Source organism: Pleurodeles waltl, chromosome 7, assembly GCF_031143425.1.
Source record: "Pleurodeles waltl isolate 20211129_DDA chromosome 7, aPleWal1.hap1.20221129, whole genome shotgun sequence".
NCBI lineage: Eukaryota > Metazoa > Chordata > Amphibia > Caudata > Salamandridae > Pleurodeles > Pleurodeles waltl.
The window spans coordinates 228,369,665-228,395,927 of record NC_090446.1 but is presented as its reverse complement, the minus strand read 5'-3'; positions in this window follow the sequence as shown (position 1 = coordinate 228,395,927).

Genomic DNA, 26,263 nt, shown 5'->3' with positions numbered 1-26,263 from the left:
AGTGCACAGGGGCCGGAGAAGCTTGCAAAGTCGCGGTTCCCAGCAATGCAGCCCAGCGAGGTGAGGCAAGGACTTACCTCCACCAAACTTGGGCTGAAGAGTCACTAGACTGTGGGGGTCACTTGGACGGTGTCGCTGGATTCGAGGGACCTCGCTCGTCGTGCTGAGAGGAGACCCAAGGGACCGGAGATGCAGCTTTTTGGTGCCTGCGGTTGCAGGGGGAAGATTCCGTCGACCCACGGGAGATTTCTTCGGAGCTTCTGGTGCAGAGAGGAGGCAGACTACCCCCACAGCATGCACAAGCAGGAAAACAGTCGAGAAGGCGGCAGGATCAGCGTTACAGAGTTGCAGTAGTCGTCTTTGCTACTATGTTGCAGGTTTGCAGGCTTCCAGCGCGGTCAGCGGTCGATTCCTTATCAGAAGGTGAAGAGGGAGATGCAGAGGAACTCGGCTGAGCTCATGCATTCGTTATCTAAAGTTTCCCCAGAGACAGAGACCCTAAATAGCCAGAAAAGAGGGTTTGGCTACCTAGGAGAGAGGAAAGGCTACTAACACCTGAAGGAGCCTATCACAAGGAGTCTCTGACGTCACCTGGTGGCACTGGCCACTCAGAGCAGTCCAGTGTGCCAGCAGCACCTCTGTTTCCAAGATGGCAGAGGTCTGGAGCACACTGGAGGAGCTCTGGACACCTCCCAGGGGAGGTGCAGGTCAGGGGAGTGGTCACTCCCCTTTCCTTTGTCCAGTTTCGCGCCAGAGCAGGGGCTAAGGGGTCCCTGAACCGGTGTAGACTGGCTTATGCAGAATTGGGCACCTCTGTGCCCAACAAAGCATTTCCAGAGGCTGGGGGAGGCTACTCCTCCCCTGCCTTCACACCATTTTCCAAAGGGAGAGGGTGTCACACCCTCTCTCAGAGGAAGTTCTTTGTTCTGCCATCCTGGGCCTGGCCTGGCTGGACCCCAGGAGGGCAGCTGCCTGTCTGAGGGGTTGGCAGCAGCAGCAGCTGCAGTGAAACCCCAGGAAGGGCAGTTTGGCAGTACCAGGGTCTGTGCTACAGACCACTGGGATCATGGGATTGTGCCAACTATGCCAGGATGGTATAGAGGGGGCAATTCCATGATCATAGACATGTTACATGGCCATATTCGGAGTTACCATGGTGAAGCTACATATAGGTAGTGACCTATATGTAGTGCACGCGTGTAATGGTGTCCCCGCACTCACAAAGTTCAGGGAATTGGCTCTGAACAATGTGGGGGCACGTTGGCTAGTGCCAGGGTGCCCTCACACTAAGTAACTTTGCACCTAACCTTTACCAGGTAAAGGTTAGACATATAGGTGACTTATAAGTTACTTAAGTGCAGTGTAAAATGGCTGTGAAATAACGTGGACGTTATTTCACTCAGGCTGCCGTGGCAGGCCTGTGTAAGAATTGTCAGAGCTCCCTATGGGTGGCAAAAGAAATGCTGCAGCCCATAGGGATCTCCTGGAACCCCAATACCCTGGGTACCTCAGTACCATATACTAGGGAATTATAAGGGTGTTCCAGTAAGCCAATGTAAATTGGTAAAAATGGTCACTAGCCTGTCAGTGACAATTTGAAAGTAATGAGAGAGCATAACCACTGAGGTTCTGGTTAGCAGAGCCTCAGTGAGACAGTTAGGCACCACACAGGGAACATATACATGCACACCTATGAGCACTGGGGCCCTGTGTGACAGGGTCCCAGTGACACATACATATAGGCCACAAACCTATGAGCACTGGGGTCCTGACCAGCAGGATCCCAGTGACACATAACAAACATACTGAAAACATAGTGTTTTCACTATGAGCACTGAGGCCTGGCTATCAGGATCCCAGTGAGACAGTGAAAACAGTGACAAACACCCTGACATACACTCACAAACAGGCCAAAACTGGGGGTAACAAGGCTAGAAAGAGGCTACCTTCTCACACAACCCCCCCCCAAACGAAGGACAATAAGGCTAACCTTGGCCAGTTGAGACTTTATTGTCTAAGTGGTGATAAGTAGAGAGTAGCTCTGCAATAGACTGGTTACTCCCTTTATCATCCACTATATGGTTACTTCCCTGTGGGGATGTAAACCACCCTGTTTGAAGTTTTTTAGCTAACCAACAATGTGAAGATGTATTTTCAGAGTTTCTATCAGTAAGTTTTAGTTTAGAGCAGTGGGAATTATCCACTGAACCTATTTGTAATGATGGAAATGCCAGACAGGGATGCTGTCTCAGTAAAGCCATAGCTGGGCAAAAACTTTGCCCATTTGGCTGGAAGAGAGAACAGGGATGCTGTTTCTCTTGAGTTGGAGCAGGGCAGGGATGCTGTCCTATGAGCTCCACACTAGGGCAGGGATGCTGTCCTAAGTGTTGTGAGGTAGTGCAGGGTTTCTGCACTAAAGTTTCTCTGGGAGGGTTGGAGGGATGCTCCATGTTAACTAAAATGGTGCTCTTTTTGTCACCAATGTTAGTTATCCCACAGAGAGGTACTTCCACCTCAGGGAGTCCAGCTTTGCCAGCTGATGATTCCCTTGGAACAGGTGCCACCCCAGGAGAGGTTTCTCCCACCACAGGAATGGTATCCTGAATGGTAGGGTGGTTAGGGGATACTGTGATACCCTTTTTACCTGTTGATGGAGAGGGATCCTGAGTTTTCAGGCCTTCTCTCCTTTGCTTTTTCATTTCACTTGAAATGAGAGGGAACAATTCCTCAGGGATGCCCAGCATGGCTGCATGGGCATAAAACTCTACATCAGCCCAACCTGAGGTCTCTAGGTCATTACCTAAGAGACAGTCTACAGGTAAGCTAGGTGATACCACCACCTGCTTAGGGCCAGTAACTCCACCCCAACTAAACTGAATTATAGCTAAGGGAAGAAACTTAGTGGAGTTATGGACATCAATAATCTTATACTGTTGTCCAATGATGTGTTGTTCAGGAGGCACTAGGTTTTCAGTCACCAAAGTGAAACTGGCACCTGTGTCCCTGTAGGCCAAGGCCTCAACACCATTTATTGAAACTGTCTGCCTGTACTTATCCATTGTAAGGGGACAAGCAGCCAGTGTGGCAAGGCCAATGCCACTAGGTGTGACAGAAACTGTCTTGGGACTGATTACATCAGTTTCCACTATGGACCCATAAGTGAACCCAACTACACCCTTTGCTTGACTGTTGCCAGCAGTCCCACCACTAGTACCACTACTGCTAGGGGCACTAGAGCTTGATGTATTAGTGGTGGTAGGCTCAGGGGGTTTACCTGGACAGGACTTATCCCCTGGCCTATGGCCTCTGTTTTTACACACAAAGCACCAAGGTTTTTTAATGTGTGCAGGTTGGGAAGAAGAGGAAGAATTTGTTTTATCCCCACCCTCTGAAGAGTGTTTAAGATTTGAAGTGGGATCTTTGGTTTTACCCTTATCCCCATGCTTATCTTGAGATTTTTCACCATCTTTCTTCTTATTGCCATCTTTGTCACCCCCTGTATGAACTTTTCTGTTCACCCTTGTTCTGACCCATTTGTCTGCCTTCTTTCCCAATTCTTGGGGAGAGGTCAGATCAGAGTCTACCAGGTACTGGTGCAACAAATCAGACACACAATTATTAAGTATATGCTCTCTCAGGATTGTGTTATACAGGCTTTCATAATCAGTAACTTTACTGCCATGTAACCACCCCTCCAAGGCCTTCACTGAATGGTCAATGAAATCAACCCAGTCTTGTGAAGACTCCTTTTTGGTCTCTCTGAACTTTATCCTGTACTGTTCAGTGGTTAAGCCATAACCATCCAGGAGTGCATTCTTAAGAACTGTAAAATTATTGGCATCACTTTCTTTCACAGTAAGGAGTCTATCCCTACCCTTTCCACTAAATGATAGCCATAGGATAGCAGCCCACTGCCTTTGAGGGACATCCTGTACAACACAGGCCCTCTCAAGTGCAGCAAACCACTTGTTAATGTCATCCCCCTCCTTATAAGGGGGAACTATCTTGTGCAGATTCCTGGAATCATGCTCTTTTGCAGGATGACTATGGGGAATACTGCTGCTGCCACCATGGGTATCTAAACCCAACTTCTGTCTTTCCTTCTCTAATTCTAAAGACTGTCTATCCAAATCCAGCTGTTGCTTCTTGAGCTTCAGTCTGGTTTGTTCCACTCTCAATCTATTGAGCTCCCTTTCTAACAATCTGTCATCAGGGTGGGTGGGAGGGACATTTCTAGATACAGAGGTATGATGGGAATGAACAGAAGGAGACCTGTCTCTTACAGAGGGCACCCTAACAGCTTGGCTAACAGTATAATGTGAGAGCACACCATCAGTATGGTGTGATTCAACCTCTGTACCAACTATGCTAGACTGTCTAGTAATGGGCAGGCTGATAAGTTTCTTTCCTGAACCTTTTCCTGGGGGAGTCCCTGGATCAGATTGAGAACCATTAGCTACTTTTTCTACAGATTGGGCACTTATGGCCTTATCCTGTACTCTAAGCATATTAATTAACAGTTCTAAGGAAGGATTCTTCCCTACACTCAAACCTCTCTCTATGCAGAGACTCCTTGCTCCTTTCCAGCTAAGGTGATCATATGCAAGTTTGGACAGTTCAACTTTTTGGCCTGTGCCAGACATTTTTAGAGAGAGTTAAAGTGATAGACAAAGAGAAAAAAGTTTTCAGAACTTTTTGGAAAGACAGAAAAAACTTTTTAAACTTTTAAGAACTTTTTGAAAGTTTAGAAGTACTTTTCAGCACTTAGAAAAGAGTGAAAAGAGGAAATGCAAAACTTTTTGGCTATGTGTATATACACTGACCTTGTTTTGTATATTTTTCTCTTATGAAAAGTACAATGACAAGAGTGGTAAGTAGTCTCAAAGCACTTATCCCACCGCTGCACAACCAATGTAGGAGGCTGGACTGGCTTGTAGTGAGTACCAAGGGGTACTTGCACCTTGCACCAGGCCCAGTTATCCCTTATTAGTGTATAGGGTGTCTAGCAGCTTAGGCTGATAGATAATGGTAGCTTAGCAGAGCAGCTTAGGCTGAACTAGGAGACATGTGAAGCTACTACAGTACCACTTAGTGTCATATGCACAATATCATAAGAAAACACAATACACAGTTATACTAAAAATAAAGGTACTTTATTTTTATGACAATATGCCAAAGTATCTTAGAGTGTACCCTCAGTGAGAGGATAGGAAATATACACAAGATATATATACACAATAGCAAAAATATGCAGTATAGTCTTAGAAAACAGTGCAAACAATGTATAGTTACAATAGGATGCAATGGGGAAACATAGGGATAGGGGCAACACAAACCATATACTCCAAAAGTGGAATGTGAACCACGAATGGACCCCAAACCTATGTGACCTTGTAGAGGGTCGCTGGGACTATCAGAAAATAGTGAGAGTTAGAAAAATAACCCTCCCCAAGACCCTGAAAAGTGAGTGCAAAGTGCACCAAAGTTCCCCTAAGGACAAAATAGTCGTGTTAGAGGGAAAATGCAAGGAAAACACAAATCAGCAATGCAACAACGATGGATTCCTGACTGAGGGTACCTGTGGAACAAGGGGACCAAGTCCAAAAGTCACAAGCAGCTCGGAGATGGGCAGATGCCCAAGAAATGCCAGCGGTTGGTGCAAAGAAGCTCTTACTAGGCTGAAGAACTGTGAATACTGCAGGAACGACAAGGGCTAGAGACTTCCCCTTTGGAAGATGGATCCCCCACGCCTTGGAGAGTCGTGCAGAAGTGTTTTCCCGCCGGATGGACGCCAACAAGCCTTGCTACACGCAAATCGTGCGTTTGGCGTTTTTGGACGCTGCTGGGGCCCAGGAGGGACCAGAAGGTCGCAAATTGGACCTGCAGAGAGAGGGGACGTCGAGCAAGACAAAGAGCCCTCACTGAAGCAGGTAGCACCCGGAGAAGTGCCAGAAACAGGCACTACGAGGATGCGTGAAACGGTGCTCGCCGAAGTTGCACAAAGGAGTCCCACGTCGCCGGAGACCAACTTAGAAAGTCGTGCAATGCAGGTTAGAGTGCCGTGGACCCAGGCTTGGCTGTGCACACAGGATTTCCGCCGGAAGTGCACAGGGGCCGGAGAAGCTTGCAAAGTCGCGGTTCCCAGCAATGCAGCCCAGCGAGGTGAGGCAAGGACTTACCTCCACCAAACTTGGGCTGAAGAGTCACTAGACTGTGGGGGTCACTTGGACGGTGTCGCTGGATTCGAGGGACCTCGCTCGTCGTGCTGAGAGGAGACCCAAGGGACCGGAGATGCAGCTTTTTGGTGCCTGCGGTTGCAGGGGGAAGATTCCGTCGACCCACGGGAGATTTCTTCGGAGCTTCTGGTGCAGAGAGGAGGCAGACTACCCCCACAGCATGCACAAGCAGGAAAACAGTCGAGAAGGCGGCAGGATCAGCGTTACAGAGTTGCAGTAGTCGTCTTTGCTACTATGTTGCAGGTTTGCAGGCTTCCAGCGCGGTCAGCGGTCGATTCCTTATCAGAAGGTGAAGAGGGAGATGCAGAGGAACTCGGCTGAGCTCATGCATTCGTTATCTAAAGTTTCCCCAGAGACAGAGACCCTAAATAGCCAGAAAAGAGGGTTTGGCTACCTAGGAGAGAGGAAAGGCTACTAACACCTGAAGGAGCCTATCACAAGGAGTCTCTGACGTCACCTGGTGGCACTGGCCACTCAGAGCAGTCCAGTGTGCCAGCAGCACCTCTGTTTCCAAGATGGCAGAGGTCTGGAGCACACTGGAGGAGCTCTGGACACCTCCCAGGGGAGGTGCAGGTCAGGGGAGTGGTCACTCCCCTTTCCTTTGTCCAGTTTCGCGCCAGAGCAGGGGCTAAGGGGTCCCTGAACCGGTGTAGACTGGCTTATGCAGAATTGGGCACCTCTGTGCCCAACAAAGCATTTCCAGAGGCTGGGGGAGGCTACTCCTCCCCTGCCTTCACACCATTTTCCAAAGGGAGAGGGTGTCACACCCTCTCTCAGAGGAAGTTCTTTGTTCTGCCATCCTGGGCCTGGCCTGGCTGGACCCCAGGAGGGCAGCTGCCTGTCTGAGGGGTTGGCAGCAGCAGCAGCTGCAGTGAAACCCCAGGAAGGGCAGTTTGGCAGTACCAGGGTCTGTGCTACAGACCACTGGGATCATGGGATTGTGCCAACTATGCCAGGATGGTATAGAGGGGGCAATTCCATGATCATAGACATGTTACATGGCCATATTCGGAGTTACCATGGTGAAGCTACATATAGGTAGTGACCTATATGTAGTGCACGCGTGTAATGGTGTCCCCGCACTCACAAAGTTCAGGGAATTGGCTCTGAACAATGTGGGGGCACGTTGGCTAGTGCCAGGGTGCCCTCACACTAAGTAACTTTGCACCTAACCTTTACCAGGTAAAGGTTAGACATATAGGTGACTTATAAGTTACTTAAGTGCAGTGTAAAATGGCTGTGAAATAACGTGGACGTTATTTCACTCAGGCTGCCGTGGCAGGCCTGTGTAAGAATTGTCAGAGCTCCCTATGGGTGGCAAAAGAAATGCTGCAGCCCATAGGGATCTCCTGGAACCCCAATACCCTGGGTACCTCAGTACCATATACTAGGGAATTATAAGGGTGTTCCAGTAAGCCAATGTAAATTGGTAAAAATGGTCACTAGCCTGTCAGTGACAATTTGAAAGTAATGAGAGAGCATAACCACTGAGGTTCTGGTTAGCAGAGCCTCAGTGAGACAGTTAGGCACCACACAGGGAACATATACATGCACACCTATGAGCACTGGGGCCCTGTGTGACAGGGTCCCAGTGACACATACATATAGGCCACAAACCTATGAGCACTGGGGTCCTGACCAGCAGGATCCCAGTGACACATAACAAACATACTGAAAACATAGTGTTTTCACTATGAGCACTGAGGCCTGGCTATCAGGATCCCAGTGAGACAGTGAAAACAGTGACAAACACCCTGACATACACTCACAAACAGGCCAAAAGTGGGGGTAACAAGGCTAGAAAGAGGCTACCTTCTCACAATCACTGCCTGCTACATCTGATACACTTGTTCTACCTCTCATCTGTCTGTCACTTTCACCCAGTGTATGGACCCTGATTTGTCACTTTCCCTTTCGATTTCACAGATGTGGGTCCCACTGTGTGACCTCCGCTATGTTTCCTCATGGACTACAGCTGTGTGACGTAGGTATGTTGACAATACAATGGATAGTGCTATTTTCCTCAGTTATTGAAAATCCATATTTGTGAATGCACAGACTGACTCCAGATAGTTTTGTGATTTAAGGGTGTTTATTTAAGTGTTAAATAGTGGAGATGGTTGTAAAAAGGTCAGGGGTGATGGTGGAGGAATGTCCATGGCAGAGTCCAGTCTATTTGTTTCACAGGTGTATTGTCCAAAGGGGCATAGAAAGTGGAGCTGGGGCAGTTGATGGATGGACAGGGTGACAAAGTGGGACAGAAGGATGACAATCAGGGTGGTCTCATTTCCTGGTGGGGGTCTTGGAATTGTTCTCAGTCTTTGTCCTGGATCTCAGGGACCGCTTGTGGGGTGGTTATCCATCTGCAGGGGGTGGGGTGCTGGTGTCGTGGTCCCGTGGTGGTGCCTCCTGTCCACTAGCGCCGGCAGAGGTGGTTGGCAGTTCATCGTCCAGGCTAGGGTCAGGGGCCACTTGTTGTGCCACAGTGTCCCTCCTGGTGTTCACGAATTCCTTCAGCACCCCTACAATGGTGCCCAGGGTGGTATTGATGGATCTGAGTTCCTCCCTGAACCCCAAATACTGTTCCTCCTGCAGCCGGTGGGTCTCCTGAAACTTGGCAGTACCATTGCCATTGTCTTCTGGGAATGGTGGTAGGCTCCCATGATGTTGGAAAGGGCCTCGTGGAGAGTGGGTTCCCTGGGCCTGTCCTCCCCCTGTCGCACAGTTCCCCTGTGTTCCTGTGCCTCTGTCCCCTGAACCGTGTGCCCACTGCCACTACCCCCAGGTCCCTGCTGTTCTTGGGGTGGTAGGTTAGCCTGGGTTCCCTGTAGTGGTGGACACACTGCTGCTTGACGTGTCCTGGCGACAGAGGTATGGGCCCACTGGGTGGGTGCTGTGCTGGTGTTTCTAGAGGGGGAGGCTCTGTTGTGGCTTGTGCCAGTGTTAGGGGAACCAACTGGCCCGAGATCCCAGATGGGCCGGGCTGGTCATCTGGATCCAGTTGGACAGAGATGCTGTCATCACTGTGGGCCTCTTCCGTGGGGGGAGTGGACATGTCTTGAACCTCCTGTCCGGTGACGTTGGGTAGGGGTCCTGCAGGGGTGTAAAGGCATAGTTTTAGGATCTGTGTGCGCCATGGTGTGCAATGGGTGGGTGACCCTGTACCCCAGTGCTTGCATTCCTGTGGAGGACCTTGTGTGCTAATTGTTTAGGCGGTTTGTGTGGGTATGTGCAGTGGACATGCATTGGTGATGGGTGTCCATGCTTTGTTGTCGCACGCAGGGCTTGGTGTTGGGATGTGTGGTTTGTGCTAGTGGGACATATGTGAGGAGTTGGAGTGATGGGGGTGAGGGTGAGGGTGGGGGTATGTGTTAGCATGCAGGTAGGGTGGGGGATGTAATAGTTAAGATTTGACTTACCAGAGTCCATTCCTCCAGCTATTCCTGTGAGGCCCTCATGATGCAGTATAGCCAAGACCTGCTCCTCCCATGTTGTTAGTTGTGGGGGAGGAGGTGGGGGTCCACCGCCAGTCCTCTGAACCGCTATGTGGTGTCTTGAGACCACGGAACGCACCTTCCCCCGTAGGTCGTTCCACCTCTTCCTGATGTCATCCCGTGTTCTTGCGTGCTGTCCCACTGCGTTGACCCTGTCCACGATTCTGCGCCATAGCTCCATCTTCCTTGCAATGGTGGTGTGCTGCACCTGTGATCCGAATAGCTGTGGCTCTACCCGGATGATTTCCTCCACCATGACCCTGGGCTCCTCCTCAGAAAACCTGGGTTGTCTTTGCAGTGCCATGGGGTGGTGTGAGTGATGTGTGAGGTGGTGTGTGTTGTGATGTGTGGGGTGATGTTTAGGGGTGTGTGGTGTTTTTGCGTGGATGTGTATGTGTGATGGTGATGTGTGCCTCTGTATGGTGGTATTGTCTTTGCTGTGCTGTCTCTCTGGCCTTCGTCAATATTTTAGGTAGTAAGGGTTTGTGGGTGATGTGGGCGGGTGTTTTATATTGTATTGGGTGTGTGGGTGTGGTGTGTGTATGTGTATCAGGTGTGTGTATTTGGAACTGTCCAATGTAGTTGTGTTTTGTAAGAGTGTGTGTATTTTGAGCTTGGCGGTGTATACCGCCAATGGTTTACCGCGGTTGAAAGACCGCCGCATGGATTCATGGGTTTTAATAGTGTGGGCGTATTCCTGTTGGCGTGACGGTGGAGGTTATGTTATCGCCAGTTTATCACCGACCTTTGGTGTGGCGGACTTGTGTGTGTGTCTACATTTTGGCGGATTCCGAGCTGTGGGTCGTAATAGCTGTGGTGGAATTCCGCGGCTGTGTGTTGGCGGTCTTCTGCACGGCGGTAAGCGGGATTTACCGCCAATGTTGTAATGAGGGCCATAATTCTTACCCTGGCCCTTCATGTTTGTCACCTGCAGGCCTCTGGTAGTTGTCCACCTCCTACATATTTCTTCCTGAACAAATTACTGCGGTGTCTCAGTTCCACCTTAATCTGCCTTCCAACCTTCTATTCCCCCCCCCCATGAAGGAGTTATAGACTGTCAAATATGGACCCTAGACATGTGGTCAGCTACATGGATGGCAGTAAAGAGATCAGAAGTTCCGCTCTTTATCGGTTATACAAACAAAAAGGAAGAATCCCCTCTTTGAGCTCTCCTGTGCAGAAAGTTTTGATGTAGAAAGAAATGATCTGTCCTAAGGAACCTTAGCACATTCTACCAGTTCAAAATCAGCTACAGAAGCCCCAGTGAGAGGAATGCCTGTGGTGGACAGAAGCAATGTGGCTGCACCTCCATACCTTCACCAAACACTGCTGTTTGGACTCTGAAGTGGGGAGGTATGGGCATTTTGCCTGCTCAGTACTACAGGTTTTCCTTAAATAGACTTCCTTTCAGACTGACCGCCTTTCTAGTATTGCTTGGGAATCTAGCAAAAAATAAGGAATCTGCAAGTAGAAGTATCAGTCTGAACAATAGTTCATCACTTACTTTCAGTAACTATCTTTCTGGTGCGTCGCACCTGCTGCAAAAATACAGTAGAACGACTAGAACGGATGTCAAGGTATTTCTTTGTTCAAAGCATCCAAACTATGGAATTCATTACCCCCAAATACAAGATCCATGTATAACTATCTTGTCTTCAGAAGACTACTCAGGATTTGTCTCTTTCCTTCATAACCACCATATCCAAACAGCAATGGACTGCATATGCCTGTGTTGATAAATATTTATATTCTGATTGTGTATGTTCTAGATATGTATAGTTCTTTTAGAAATATGAATAGTTACTATTTCATAATAATAAATTGTATACATAGTCTTTAAGCCTGTTTAAGTAATGTATATTTACTCATGGTTACAAAGATATATATAGATATCATTGTGCGCTTAATATATTCATAGGTCATTGTATCATTGCATAGCTCCTAAATAAGTTGTTTTATTAGATACTTATGAATCCCTGGTTTCTTTTTTATAACACAATGAGCAAATGTTGTCTTAACTATTTAACAGCAAGCATTTTGCTATTGAAAAATTTAGGAAAGATAAATAAAATTAAATAAATAAAAAAATATATTAAAATGTGCTCTCTCATCAGCTTTACTCTGTTTCCCCAGCACCCTATGTCTCATCAATCTATCCTCCATCCCCGCTCTGACTCATCCCAAACCCATTTTACTACTTCGATCTCTAAAATAACCCTGCCTAAGCTCTTCTTTCCTCCACCACTCCTGGTTCACCCCACACCTCTGTTTACTACTATGATCTCCCAAACAAGCCTACTAAGTTCTCCCTCATTTATCTCACCTTTGACTCATCCAAAACCCCTTCTGCTACTACAATCTCCATAACCCCTTTCCAGACTCCTCGTCCCTCCATCTCTCCTTTACTCATACCAAGCCTCATCCTATTCCTATAAATTCCCAAATAACACTTCTGGATTCTTCCCTCCTTTATCCCTCCATTACTCTAATCAATCCAACCAACAAACGTGCATATCCTCCGCTTAAATCTGCCCATGCTGGTGTGGCGGCTACAATAGCATTATTGCAAGCACGTTATTGGTGGCCAGGTCTATAAAAACATTCCAAGCAGTATGTCCTTTGTTGTGACATCTGCCAACAAATTAAGGGTTCTACCGTCAAACGTCCACCGCAGACACCCCCCGTAATTTTCAAAAAACCTTTGCAATGTGTGTACTTGGACTATTGTGGTCCCCTAACACCAGACAGTGCATAGAAATACATTGTAGTCGCTGTCGACTCTTGCTCCAGATTTCTATGGGTGTGGCCACAACGCTTGGCTGACACTCGGACAGTTATTAAAGATTTGCAAGTCTTTATAAGCAGTTTTAAGCAGCAACGCTGACACCTCTCTGAGCTTGGGGAGGGTGGAAAATGATCTTGCATTAGTTCCACTAACATCTGTTACAACGAACAATACCGAAAGTACTGATCGATTTGACACAACTTCCACACAGACGGATGTCATCATTTACTATGAACCACTGCGGGAGACCCCTACCAGTTCTCCTCCTACAAATACGGCTCCAGTTCGTGCACAAACTGCTTCTGGATACTTTACCGACATCAACAACACATTCTCGGACTCATTTGCTTCTTCTACACCTGAACTGCCAAAAACATGTAAGCTAATAAACTGGCTTAAAACAATGTACTTTATTTTTCCATAGAACTATATGTGGCTTTCCTTAAATTGATTTAGTTTTCCTCCTTTGAATGGGCTTTGTCATAACATTCTTTCTCATAATACATGGTCCTTTTCTTCCTGGAAGATCAACAGTTGAACTGGTGGATGAGGTCCTAAGACCCCATTTTTATTCCCACAAGGTCTGCAGACACTTGTCTTTCGTGAACATTTCCGCTATACTAATTCCTGATGGAATTGTTTGGGATAAAGTCACATTTGATATATACGGCCCCACGGAGGTCATTCAAATACCATATGTATTTAAACTTTTAATGAACGATAATACCCGGAGTTGTTTCTGATGACTGGGATGTGAAAACAGTTGATTCTATGATGACTGAATTGCAGTATTTGAAAGTGAAGATGTTTATCAATCTAAAGAGAATTATTGTGATATGTATTGCTATAATTTTTATGGACACCATTTTATTCACAGAGCAAGTCCCTGAAAGACTATTTTTCACTACGCACAATAGGAACATTGTCCAACTCCTCCACAAGGGAGTTCTAAAACATATTCTGAAAAGTGTGTATACTTTTCTGGGCACAGTGTTAAAAATGCAGTCATATTATTTCAAATTGCCTTTGATGGCAAATGTACATATATTATTGATAGAATACAAATTTGTTTATTCAGATTCCTTTGTTTCCTGGTTGGCTACAGAAGGCTATGAATATTGGCTAAATTCGATTGACTTAAAAAGCGTGTGGGGAACAAGAAACTGGCAAATAATGGGGAGGCTTTATTCAGAGCATGCCTGACACTTGTTCAAATGATATTTTTAAATGGAACTGTACAACAGACAAGTTGTTTAGGCTTAGCAAAGATTAAGGAATTGAATGCGCCCAGTATTCCTGCCCCTGCAAGATTTTACAAATGGTAAAAGTATGTAAATGCAACTGATGATCAGCTTGATGAATGGGTCCAAAATGGCATGTTTAATGCTTCACTGTCACGTCCTGGTGTGTGGTTATTGTGGCCAATAGATACCAATGGGTGTCATAAACGTTTTATAAACTCCACAGGAGGTTTTAGAACAAGTGGGCCGGACCCGCGCTCTGTGTCATGCAAACATGCGAGTATAGTAAGAACATACAGTGAAGGGAAACTATGCCAGCAATAGTTGTAGAGTTCCTCGTTAGATGCTGTTAGAGAACACCAGTCTAATAACACAGACTTACAGGATTTCCTGTTAGGTCTCAGAAAACAATGCTGAAAGCGCTTCTGATATGCAGTCTATAATGAAATTTGGAATCTTTCTCAACAAGAAGCTGCTGCCCGGTTAAGGCAATTACATCAGGAAAACTTACAGAAGGCATTAGCTGTAATAGATAAAAGGATGAATACCCTGTCCGACCCGATATACACCTCAAACAACATTGTTTCATCTGCAATAGACATAACACAAAGTGATATGTCTTCTTTACACCATGGACAGAGTCAACTAAGGTACATTATGCAGTTGGTTTGGACATTTCAAACATTGAAGGCAGGTCGTGTTCCCTGGCAACACGTTAGCGCAAGGGACATATTTTCCACATTCAATTTAATGCTACAACAACAACTAATGGCTAAAAAAGAAGCGACTTATGTCATGTTAAATATTGAAAAGTTAGAAAGTTGCCGTTTACTGTGGCTGAAATACCATCTGCTGAGTGGTTAATACACGGGGTCATTATGCTGCCTATTTCAACACTTCAATTCACGTCTTGCTTAAAACACATTCCAGTGGGCAGATATAAAAGGCTAGAAGAAAGTTACATCCATGAGGTGTGGGAGCTGTCCTTCTCGTACAAATGTTTCAGTGGCATGGAAGAGGTCTTTCCTAGAGACTTCTGCCAGCCATTTAATGGTTTGTAACCAGCTGTCCTTGCATGGGGCGTGCAACGCTTCAGCAGCAAACTTGGCTTGTTATCTGAAGGGAGTTCCAGTCCCCTTGATTAGACCTGCGTTCTAGGTGCTCTCAAATGGCAGCTATGTTCTCCTCAATAGTGAAAACTGTTGTGGGATGCAAACCGGAATTGTTTATGTTTATGTATTGGAAATGTTGTTTCAGTGTCTAAGATTGTTCCATGCTGCGGGAATGTACTTTTTCCTCCTGCAAGACGGAGAGAAGTAGCTGAGATTTGGCCCCATATCGCTACTTCAAATGTGAATTTTGACAGGCTGAGCAGACTCAAGGCTTTATTGTTCCAAAAACATGTGGTGCTCACATCTGCACATGAGACTTACGTGCGTCAGGTGGCAAGGTCATCAGCAGAGATACAGTCCCTTTTAAGTACCAACTTTCAGAGACACTTTGGTGAGCTCATGGGATGAATATTTAATGCGTCCAGTACTATTGGAATCTCAATTTTTTTTAAGGCTGTTGCTTATGATTTCATTCACACCCTCTCCTCTATTTTTGGTTTAATACCATCAGCCATCCAGTCAATATTTTCCAGTATTTTCAGGGGATTTCTGATAACTTTGGGTATAATAGGTGGCATCTTGCTATTGCTCCATTTTCTGCGCAATGGTTGTTCTGCCGCAACAAGGAAGACTGAAAACGCTTCCACCAGTGCAGCTGTGTCGTGAACGCATGATGGAGTACTTTGGAGTGACACTCCTGGAGCAATTGGAGTGCCACTGGTCTCTGTCATTCAGACCGGTTTTGCATTGTGTGCATCCCATGTTTCGTGTCTCTGGTGCTCGTTCGAACATGCACTGAAAGTTTGTCTTTCTACGCAGTGCTTGCTTTCATTGGACGCTGATCTGTTGATGTTCTCGCTGAGGGCTCATTACCAGACATGCGTGTTCAAGGTGCGTTTGCTACGGGAAGCTGCTTATGAGTTGCCCTTCATGGAGGAGGCAGCTCTAAACTCATTGTTGGGCATACCACGGAATGCTACTGCCTTGGCTGGAGCTCAGGTTTTAGAACACGAATGCTCCTTGGTTTTCCTTGGCAATAAACTTCCTACTTTACAACCTGACGAAGTGGAAGATTTTCTGTCTTCAACTATCACTGATTCAATTGGCAACTTCCAAAGTGACTTTTGAAATTCAGCCTTTTTTACGCCAGTTTCCATTTTAAGTTGGCCTTTTTTCACATGCTAGAGTGTCTTTTAATTTGTCATCATTGACATTCCTTATATATGCCATAGGGTGAATTTAAGTAGCTTTTATATATAATTAGGCTTTGAACCACCTTTGAACAGACAAGGGGAGGGTGTTGTGTAGTCATTTTATTTTCTAAGATGCAGTTGCTTCATTAAAACCTTATTGAAACATATACTGCCTCTGATTGTCCTTGTATATGTGAGACTAAAGTAAATTAGAGAAACTGATGCGATCTGAGTGACCACGATTTCCCTGAGGAGTCAATAGTGTCATGCGCTCGGCTACCAAATCGTCCCTCCACTAGAGACAAAGGGGGTCATTCCGACCCCGGCGGGCGGCGGGCGCCGCCCGCCGGGCGGAGACCGCCAAAAGACCGTACCGCGGTCAAATGACCGCGGCGGTCATTCTGACTTTCCCGCTGGGCGGGTGGGCGACCGCCAAAAGGCCGCCCGCCGGCCCAGCGGGAAAGCCCCAGCAACGATGAAGCCGGCTCCGAATGGAGCCGGCGGAGTTGCTGGGGTGCGACGGGTGCAGTGGCACCCGTCGCGATTTTTCGTGTCTGCAACGCAGACACTGAAAATCCTTGTGGGGCCCTTTTAGGGGGCCCCTGCACTGCCCATGCCAGTGGCATGGGCAGTGCAGGGGCCCCCAGGGCCCCACGACACCTGTTCCTGCCATCCTGTTCCTGGCGGTAAAAACCGCCAGGAACGGGATGGCGGGAAGGGGGTTGGAATCCCCATGGCGGCGCTGCAGGCAGCGCCGCCATGGCGGATTCCCTGGGCCAGGGGTAAACCGTCGGGAAACCGTCGGTTCCCCTTTTCTGACCGCGGCTTTACCGCAGCGGTCAGAATGGCCCAGGAAGCACCGCCAGCCTGTTGGCGGTGCTTCCGCGGTCGTTGGCCCTGGCGGTCGGTGACCGCCAGGGTCAGAATGACCCCCAAAGTGTTACCAAATTTACCGGCAACCTATCTTACTTCAGCATTGAGAAAAGCACAGAGTGAAAGAAATGTCTTGTTTAAGAACGCAGTGCTGGCCTAGGAAAAGAACAGCTAGATAGAGAGAAATAAAACAAGACCGCAAATGTGCCCATTGTTAAAATAATAAACGAAGCTGAATAAAATTTATCTAGGTTAAAGTGCACATCGGCAGGCCTAATTTGCTAAAATAATGTATATGGAACCACAGCTAAAATGGCTACTAAACAACCCCATAGCCCCATATTTATCCCCTGTGCTAAAATGATGCACGGGTCGGAGGAGGGGCTAAATAATGGTGATCAGACCAGGCGTTAAGGGACCTGTGGACCCATTTCCATGGTTAAACACCATGGAATGGATCCACAGGTGCTCTTCTCAATCCCCAGAAACACCCCCACCCACACCGGAGGATGGGGACCTCATCCCAGGTAAGTAGGGTAAGTGTAGGTAAGTAATTTATTTTTTTATTAAAGTGCCATCGGGCCCAACTTTGGGTCCCCTGCATGGCACAGGGTGCAATGGCCATGCCCAGGTGACACTGCTCCCTTATGTTGGCCTTTGGGGGTTGTGGGCACGACTCCTGTCTTTTCTAAGACAGGAGTTATGTGGTATGGATGGTTTTGCCTCAAAAAAGTATGCTAGGCTGGTTGGAGTCATTTATTTTTACTCTAACCAGCCTAATGCCATTTTTTGGTGCAAAACTCCCTTCTCCCATACTGCCACCCCACCCGGCTAAAGTCTTTTTTTTTTTTACACTAGTCCACTCTTTGCGCTGGCTTGCACCATTCCATAAATATGGCACCCGGCTGGTGCTCAGGAATGGCGCAAGCCGGTGCTAAACTTTTTGGTGCAAAACTGTGTTAGTGCATTTTTGCACCAAAAAGTATAATTATGCCCCTTGATTTTTAAAGTAAAATGATAACATGAAGTTATCCCGCTCTCTTTCTATTGAATGATTTAATGATCTTGTGTAGATTTTGTAACTTTTTACATAGAAGTACATTGTGCGTCTGGCTTATAACATCGTTATACAACTTTATTCTTTAACATGAAATAAGCTCGTTTTTTAATGGTTGATTGAACATTGCTGTGAAGATATTAATGTCTGATATTTTGTATTGGAAATGCAGTTTTATTGTTGTTATGATCTTTTGAGGGCATCTGTCAAATAAAAAATTATTGACTGATTGACTGACTAACTAACAACTATTTTAAAGTATTGTAAATAAAACTACACCACCTAGAAAAACCTTAGCTGGAAGTACAACAATATTGAAAATAGTCAATCACAGTCCAACAGTATATAGTACTGTCTTCATTAATAATAGCTCAACATGTTTTTTGCTCGCCGCAAGCTGTCCATCTCTTTTTAACTCTGCACTTATATATTATTATAAAGTAAATTAAGTTGTGCTATTAAAACATGTTAATGCTGGTAATGTTTTTTGAACATCTTAATATGCCGAAATAATAGAATTTCAAGCTTATGTAACACTCTCCATTTCGGGCATGCTTAACTTGAAACCTAATTATCATCCTTTAAAATTGCATATCTATGAGACATTTTTAAATGGTGGATGTATCCTCTCAGTTCTGTTTGTTTTTTTCAATCACGCTCTTCTCAACTATGCTTCTCCTTCAGGTTCGTTAGTAAGCCCAGTGGCGAGTGAGAGTTGTTCCTAAGCTTCACAAGTGCTTGTGGCTTTGCGCAAGTTCTCGTCTGTCACTCTGAGGCTTCCATACAGGGAGTGCAGAATTATTAGGCAAGTTGTATTTTTGAGGATTAATTTTATTATTGAACAACAACCATGTTCTCAATGAACCCAAAAAACTCATTAATATCAAAACTGAATATTTTTGGAAGTAGTTTTTAGTTTGTTTTTAGTTTTAGCTATGTTAGGGGGATATCTGTGTGTGCAGGTGACTATCACTGTGCATAATTATTAGGCAACTTAACAAAAAAAAATATATACCCATTTCAATTATTTATCATTACCAGTGAAACCAATATAACATCTCAACATTCACAAATATACATTTCTGACATTCAAAAACAAAACAAAAACAAATCAGTGACCAATATAGCCACCTTTCTTTGCAAGGACACTCAAAAGCCTGCCATCCATGGATTCTGTCAGTGTTTTGATCTGTTCACCATCAACATTGCGTGCAGCAGCAACCACAGCCTCCCAGACACTGTTCAGAGAGGTGTACTGTTTTCCCTCCTTGTAAATCTCACATTTGATGATGGACCACAGGTTCTCAATGGGGTTCAGATCAGGTGAACAAGGAGGCCATGTCATTAGATTTCCTTCTTTTATACCCTTTCTTGCCAGCCACGCTGTGGAGTACTTGGACGCATGTGATGGAGCATTGTCCTGCATGAAAATCATGTTTTTCTTGAAGGTTGCAGACTTCTTCCTGTACCACTGCTTGAAGAAGGTGTCTTCCAGGAACTGGCAGTAGGACTGGGAGTTGAGCTTGACTCCATCCTCAACCCGAAAAGGCCCCACAAGCTCATCTTTGATGATACCAGCCCAAACCAGTACTCCACCTCCACCTTGCTGGCGTCTGAGTCGGACTGGAGCTCTCTGCCCTTTACCAATCCAGCCACGGGCCCATCCATCTGGCCCATCAAGACTCACTCTCATTTCATCAGTCCATAAAACCTTAGAAAAATCAGTCTTGAGATATTTCTTGGCCCAGTCTTGACGTTTCAGCTTGTGTGTCTTGTTCAGTGGTGGTCGTCTTTCAGCCTTTCTTACCTTGGCCATGTCTCTGAGTATTGTACACCTTGTGCTTTTGGGCACTCCAGTGATGTTGCAGCTCTGAAATATGGCCAAACTGGTGGCAAGTGGCATCGTGGCAGCTGCACGCTTGACTTTTCTCAGTTCATGGGCAGTTATTTTGCGCCTTGGTTTTTCCACACGCTTCTTGCGACCCTGTTGACTATTTTGAATGAAACGCTTGATTGTTCGATGATCACGCTTCAGAAGCTTTGCAATTTTAACAGTGCTGCATCCCTCTGCAAGATATCTCACTATTTTTGACTTTTCTGAGCCTGTCAAGTCCTTCTTTTGACCCATTTTGCCAAAGGAAAGGAAGTTGCCTAATAATTATGCACACCTGATATAGGGTGTTGATGTCATTAGACCACACCCCTTCTCATTACAGAGATGCACATCACCTAATATGCTTAATTGGTAGTAGGCTTTCGAGCCTATACAGCTTGGAGTAAGACAACATGCATAAAGAGGATGATGTGGTCAAAATACTCATTTGCCTAATAATTCTGCACTCCCTGTACAGCATTCAGATATTCCAGTGCCTCTTAAAGGCTTCCCCTCGTTGTTCATCACCCCAGCCCCTTACAGTTTGCCCTCAGTACTTCTTAAAGAAACAATAGTTATCTTTCTTTCGCTTTACAAGTTTAACTTTTGAAACCTTATTATCATAACAAGGATGTCTGAGCATGTCAATAAAGAGGTATATTTCGGGATCTCTTTCAACAGATGAAGAATAAGTGTTTGGACAGCAGTTACATGACTTTCAAACTGCATTTTGACTCATTTTCCCATGGAATTACCTGGAGCGCACCAAAGCTATGGCAAATTATTTTGCAAGCTTTTTACTAAAGCCTGCATGTAATATAAAGGACCCCTGCTGCCAGTTGTAGCTCAGTAGTTTATTGACAATAATTCTTTGTCAGAAAAGCCCTTGAATCAGCTGATGATGTAAAAAATGCACAGAGAAGGATGTATTAACTACAAAATAGGTGCAAAAAAGAAATATGGGTCACTGAAGATACAGACGCCTGCTCAGCCTTATAAGAACATTATTTCTATAGTAGTTGGGCATTTGGCTGGTGGTTCAGCTCACTGTCCATGCACGATCCCTCTTCTAATCAGGTAAAGTCACAGATATATGCAACTCATGGTAAAAGACGTATTTAATCTGAATACAAATTTGGGTACTGATTCAGTACATCACACTAATGCTGTTAACAATGGTTCTTTGTTATGGTTTGGCCCTCCTGAAAAGAAGAGAGCTAACAGAATACCCAGGTTTATCAATGAGAACAATGGGTATAGTATTTCCACTCATAATCAGAGAGCTAGAAGGGAAACCGTATTTGATCTAAAATATATCCATTGGTGTTGCAGAGAATCCTAAATTTATAAAATACTCCGCAACTCTTAGACACCTAGGAGGGGATCTTGGGAATGGGCTAGAAATAAAAACCTGTAATTTACAATATCAATGCATCAAACAATCTTTCAGGAATCAATAATGAGAAGTTTAGTTAAAGTTTAAAGTACTACTTGTCGTGAGTATTAAATCCTTTTCGTTATTAGTCCATTGAAGTTAGCAGAACATTGTATAAAGTGTGTCCTGCACTCTATCCCTATTCTACTACTCTAACTCAGTAAAAGTAAATCATTTTAGTCAGAAATAGCTAAAGGAACAAGGTTTCAAGAGGCAGTCTAGCCAGTGAAACTATCAGTACTCTTAAGGAATACTACAACAGGCTCTGATAAAGAATAGTCTAGGCAAGAAAACAAAGTCTAAGGGCCTTCTTATGAGTTTGGCTGTCCCACTGCAGGCCACCAAACCAGCGGGGAGGATGGCACTGCCATGGCGGTGGGGTCCCCTGAAGAGTATTACAAAGTTCCTGCCGGGCAGACCGACAGGAACTTTGTACCACGTGGTTCCTGCAGGGCTCCCCTTAAGGGAGCCAAGGTCAATATTGTAGTACACAGCACCCTCGGAATGCACACTGTCTGCAAAGCAGACAATGCGTATTCCGAGGATGCTGGACAGGGTGGCCCCTGCAGTGCTGATGCCATAGGCATGGGTAGTGCAGGGGCCCTCCTGTGTCCCCCGGCACTGGCTTCCCACCAGCCTTCTCATGGCAGGGACCCCACTATGCCAAGGCTGGTGGAAAGGTCAGTTGTAAACAGCCAGGAGGCACTGAACTGAGCGCCGCCCTGGCTGAGTGTGTCTGAATCACTGAAGTTTTCATCACTATCACTATTTGTTCCTTCCCAGAGATATTTTTGTAATACAAATACAATGGAAAATATTTCAGTCAAATTTTCATCTCAGATATTAAACAGATAATCGGAAATGACAAAACTCATAAGACAAGGTCAGCTTCCCTAGAAATGGCAGCTCCTAACAAAGACAGTACTACTGCAAGATACATTTACTAACATTTCTACACAAGTTGTGTCTATGAGTGAATTTCCCACTGGTCTTTGGTCTCTGAAAGGAAAGAAAGTCATGTAAATGCTGTGCATGAAAACATAGATCATAGTTGTTCTCATATAGCTCCATACTAAAGTGTATTCATAAAGAAGCAAGTTTCAGATTAGTTTAGCAAGTTTTGAAATTCCACTACAGCTCAAACGGTTAAAAAGAATAAAATAATATAGCTTTCTTTGTTAGAATAGGAAATTTGTTTCATGCAAAGGTTACTATAGAAACAATTTTGCTACATTTAAGTTTGTTGAAATATGTAAATGGTAGTAAATCAAGCAAGTCAAGCAGATACAGGTCACGCAAAGTTTAGAAAGAAAAGTATATGTTTAAAATGCAACTCTTGGATAGGTCTAGATTTCACACTTAGAGGTCTTTAAGCAAATAGATTTTATTTTTAATGAAATCTCTAGCAACCTCACCCCTTGTCTTCTGCCTGGACCCATACAGACCAGTTACACATTACATAGAACGTATATCTGTGATGCTCCATACACAATTATTAAAAATATTTTATAATCTGAATAGATAAGGCATGGCCATCATGCCAAGGTAAATCTTTGCCTAACGTGATTCTGTTAACAAAATAATTTTAGTTAGAAGAAATAGCAAAGTAAACAAGCTCTAATGTTTACAAATTTCAGTTTCCCAATTGGACACACAGAAATACTAATGCAGCAATTTCTCTAGAATGGCATAAAAAACCAATATTTTTTAAAGAAATTGTAAAATATATCACTACCTTCACTTCTATTGACAAGGCAGAAGCAGCTTGCTTTACAGTATTTGGCGTTAAAGCATTTGCCACAAAAAATAGAAACAGGGACACCCTACTAGCTATTTTTTCCTATGAAAACTAGTTCTCAAATTCCAACAAGGGAAATTCAACAGTGTGAAACTCATTTATTCCCACAGAAGAATGTTCTCCCATTACCAATACGGAGGTGACATTTCAAATAGGGGTGTGGATCCCTCTTTCTGTGAATGTTGAAATTGGAGATCACACTGCATTTTTTATCCCACTTGAGACCATTTTCAGAAGATAACTTGATTCTGTAAAGAGTAAAAGGTTTTTATTACAATCTTATCAGTTTCTTTTCAAACTTCTCTTCCGAATTCACCACGTTTTTTCATGGAAAACAATCAACGGACACTTTCAGAAGTCTGACAACTTCTAAGCAAAGGGGTCTTAGAGGTAGAAGTTGTAGACCCAAATTGATATTCTTCTATTCAGAAACAAAAAAAACATTAAATATAAAACAAGTGATAAATCTAAGCAATTTCAAAATCTACGTAATACACAGACATGTCAAACTATGCCTTACAACCAGATTACTGTATGATCTGACTGGATCTCAAAGATGCTTACCTGTTCATTTCATTTTGATCATACCACAAAATAATTCCTACAATTCAAGTGGGTTGGTCAAATGTATCATTGACAAGACATGACAGAGCTTATCATTTTCAGAAATGTCACCTCAGCATGGGACGTCTCCTGGTGGCCCATATCTCTCAGCACCCCACCTTTACCGACTGAGCGTGTCCGCAACCTAGGCATCATCCTTGACTCCTCTCTATCTATGACCCAACAGGTAAACTCAGTCACCTCCTCCTGCTGGCACACCTTCTGCCAACTCTGGAATATTTTCAAATGGATCCTCGCAGACTGCCGCAGGACAGTCACCCACGAGTAGTCACAAACAAGCCAGACTACGGCAATGATCTCCATGCCAGCACCATGATGGAAAACATCAAAAAGCTGCAACTCATACAGAACACCACTGGCAGACTTGTCCGTAGCTGCTCACGCCAAGAACATATCTCCAAGCACCTGAGGAACCTCCACTTGCTCCCAATAGAAAAATTAATCACCCTCGAACTACTCACCCACACATACAAAGCCATACACAACGTCAGACCGCCCTACCTGAATCACTGTGTTTCCTTCCACACCCTGGCCAGATCCCTCCGCTCTGCTAAACTGGCTCTGGCAACTATCCCTCGCATTCGAAAAACCACCACCAGAAGACGATCCTTCACCTACATTACAGAAAAGAGCTGGAACAACCTGCCTTTATATCTCAGACAAAGCCCATCACTCACCATCTTCAGGAAGGGGCTCTTCGGATGAGGCTCCACCCTCCACTGCCCCCCCCACAGTGCCTTGAGACCCTCATGGGTGAGTAGACACACTTTACAAAAACTGATTGATTGTTTGATTGTAGGAAAGTCAAGTTTGGTGTCTGAGGATTTGTAATTCAAAATCTTCTGTAATGGTTTAGTCCGATTTTAAGACACAATTCTAAATATATAACTTTTAGAAAGTTACCATTCCTGTGCCCTAAACATTGGGGGCCATATTTATACTTTTTGATGCAAAGCTGCGCCGGCGCAGTTTTGCGTAAAATTTTTTACCGCCGGCTAACGCCATTTCGATGCGCCGTGCGGGCGTCAAATTTATACTTTGACGCACGGCGGCGCAACCTCCAGTTGGGAGTCATTTTTTTGGACGCACATCGCGGCGTCAAGTCGTAAAGGAAAACGACGTTAACGCGATGTAAATGACTGTGGGTCGATTTACGACAGCGCAACCCGTAAAGCGCAGTTTTTTTTGACGCAATAGCGTCAAAATTACCCGCGAACACTGCCCTTTCAGCAGAGGAGAGCCTAAATGGATCCCAGATGCCACTACAAACCCCAGGAAGATGACAGCAGACCAGGAACCAGCCAGGATGATCCATACAGGAACCAGGACATATATAGAAAAAAAGAAAGAGTCGCTTCAGCGCAGAGGAGCAGGAAATCCTGGTTAAAGAGGTGACGGAACACCAGCACCAACTGTTCATCACCTCTAAGTTGCCAATCAGCAGGAGAGAGGCCATATGGCAACAAATTGTTGACAAGATCAACAGTGTGGCTGAAGTACGCAGAACAGTCACCGAGTGTAAGAAACGCTGGCATGACTGCAAACGTAGGACAAAGGAAAAAATGGCCAGGAACAGGAAGGCAGCACTGCAGACTGGAGGTGGGAGTCCAGCACACCAGGAGGCCCTGGACCACATGGAGGAGATGGTCGCAGCCGTCATCCCTGAGGAGATTGTCACAGGGATTCAAGGACAGGACAGCGCAGACTACCAGGAAACAACGCACATGCAGGGTAAGTCTCATGGGGAATTATAATGCAATAATTTCAACTGTGAGCAGAGGGGGAAATACCACTACACATTGCATGTAAGTCAGCATATACATGGAGTGGCATGCGTAAAGGGGCACGGTATGGGGGCATGCCCTGCACATGCAGAAGCTGGGGCACAACATTACACAACACCAACAACAGTCCCATGGGGGCATCCTGTCATGACAACAATGGAGCTAAGGGAATGCCTCGACAGGTGGGAAGGCCACTACCTCAAGCTTACATCCTGGCACTCGTCAGCCAAAATATCTCCTACATCAACTAGGTCCCTATCAGTAATCCAGTAGCCAAAACAACAACTGCAATGTAACTGCCACAACGGTTGACACTACCACCTCTGATCTCTGTGCAGCTATAGTAGCCAATGGCATTAACCTCCCCATGGAACATACATACCTAAATTAGGGGGTGAGGATGACATCTGCAACAATCTCCTGAAACAAGACAAAGACCCCAGTACACTCATATGTCAATGCCCATAGTTGTCACATACATCAGCCAAAGTAAACAGCAATAGGAGCCACACAGCACTAAGGACACACACATGCTGCATATGTCAGGGTCCTTCACGTGCCTGGCTAACAAGGCAACATCACAAATGTCATACTGCTCAGACAACAGCATTGAGGAGGGGACACATGCAACTGGTCACTTAAATACACCTGCACAGTCAGAGGACCATATAGGACATTGATACGATAAACAGGGCAATCCAATGTAACACACATTACCCAACATCAGCTGGACACATGAACAATGTCTACATCCATGT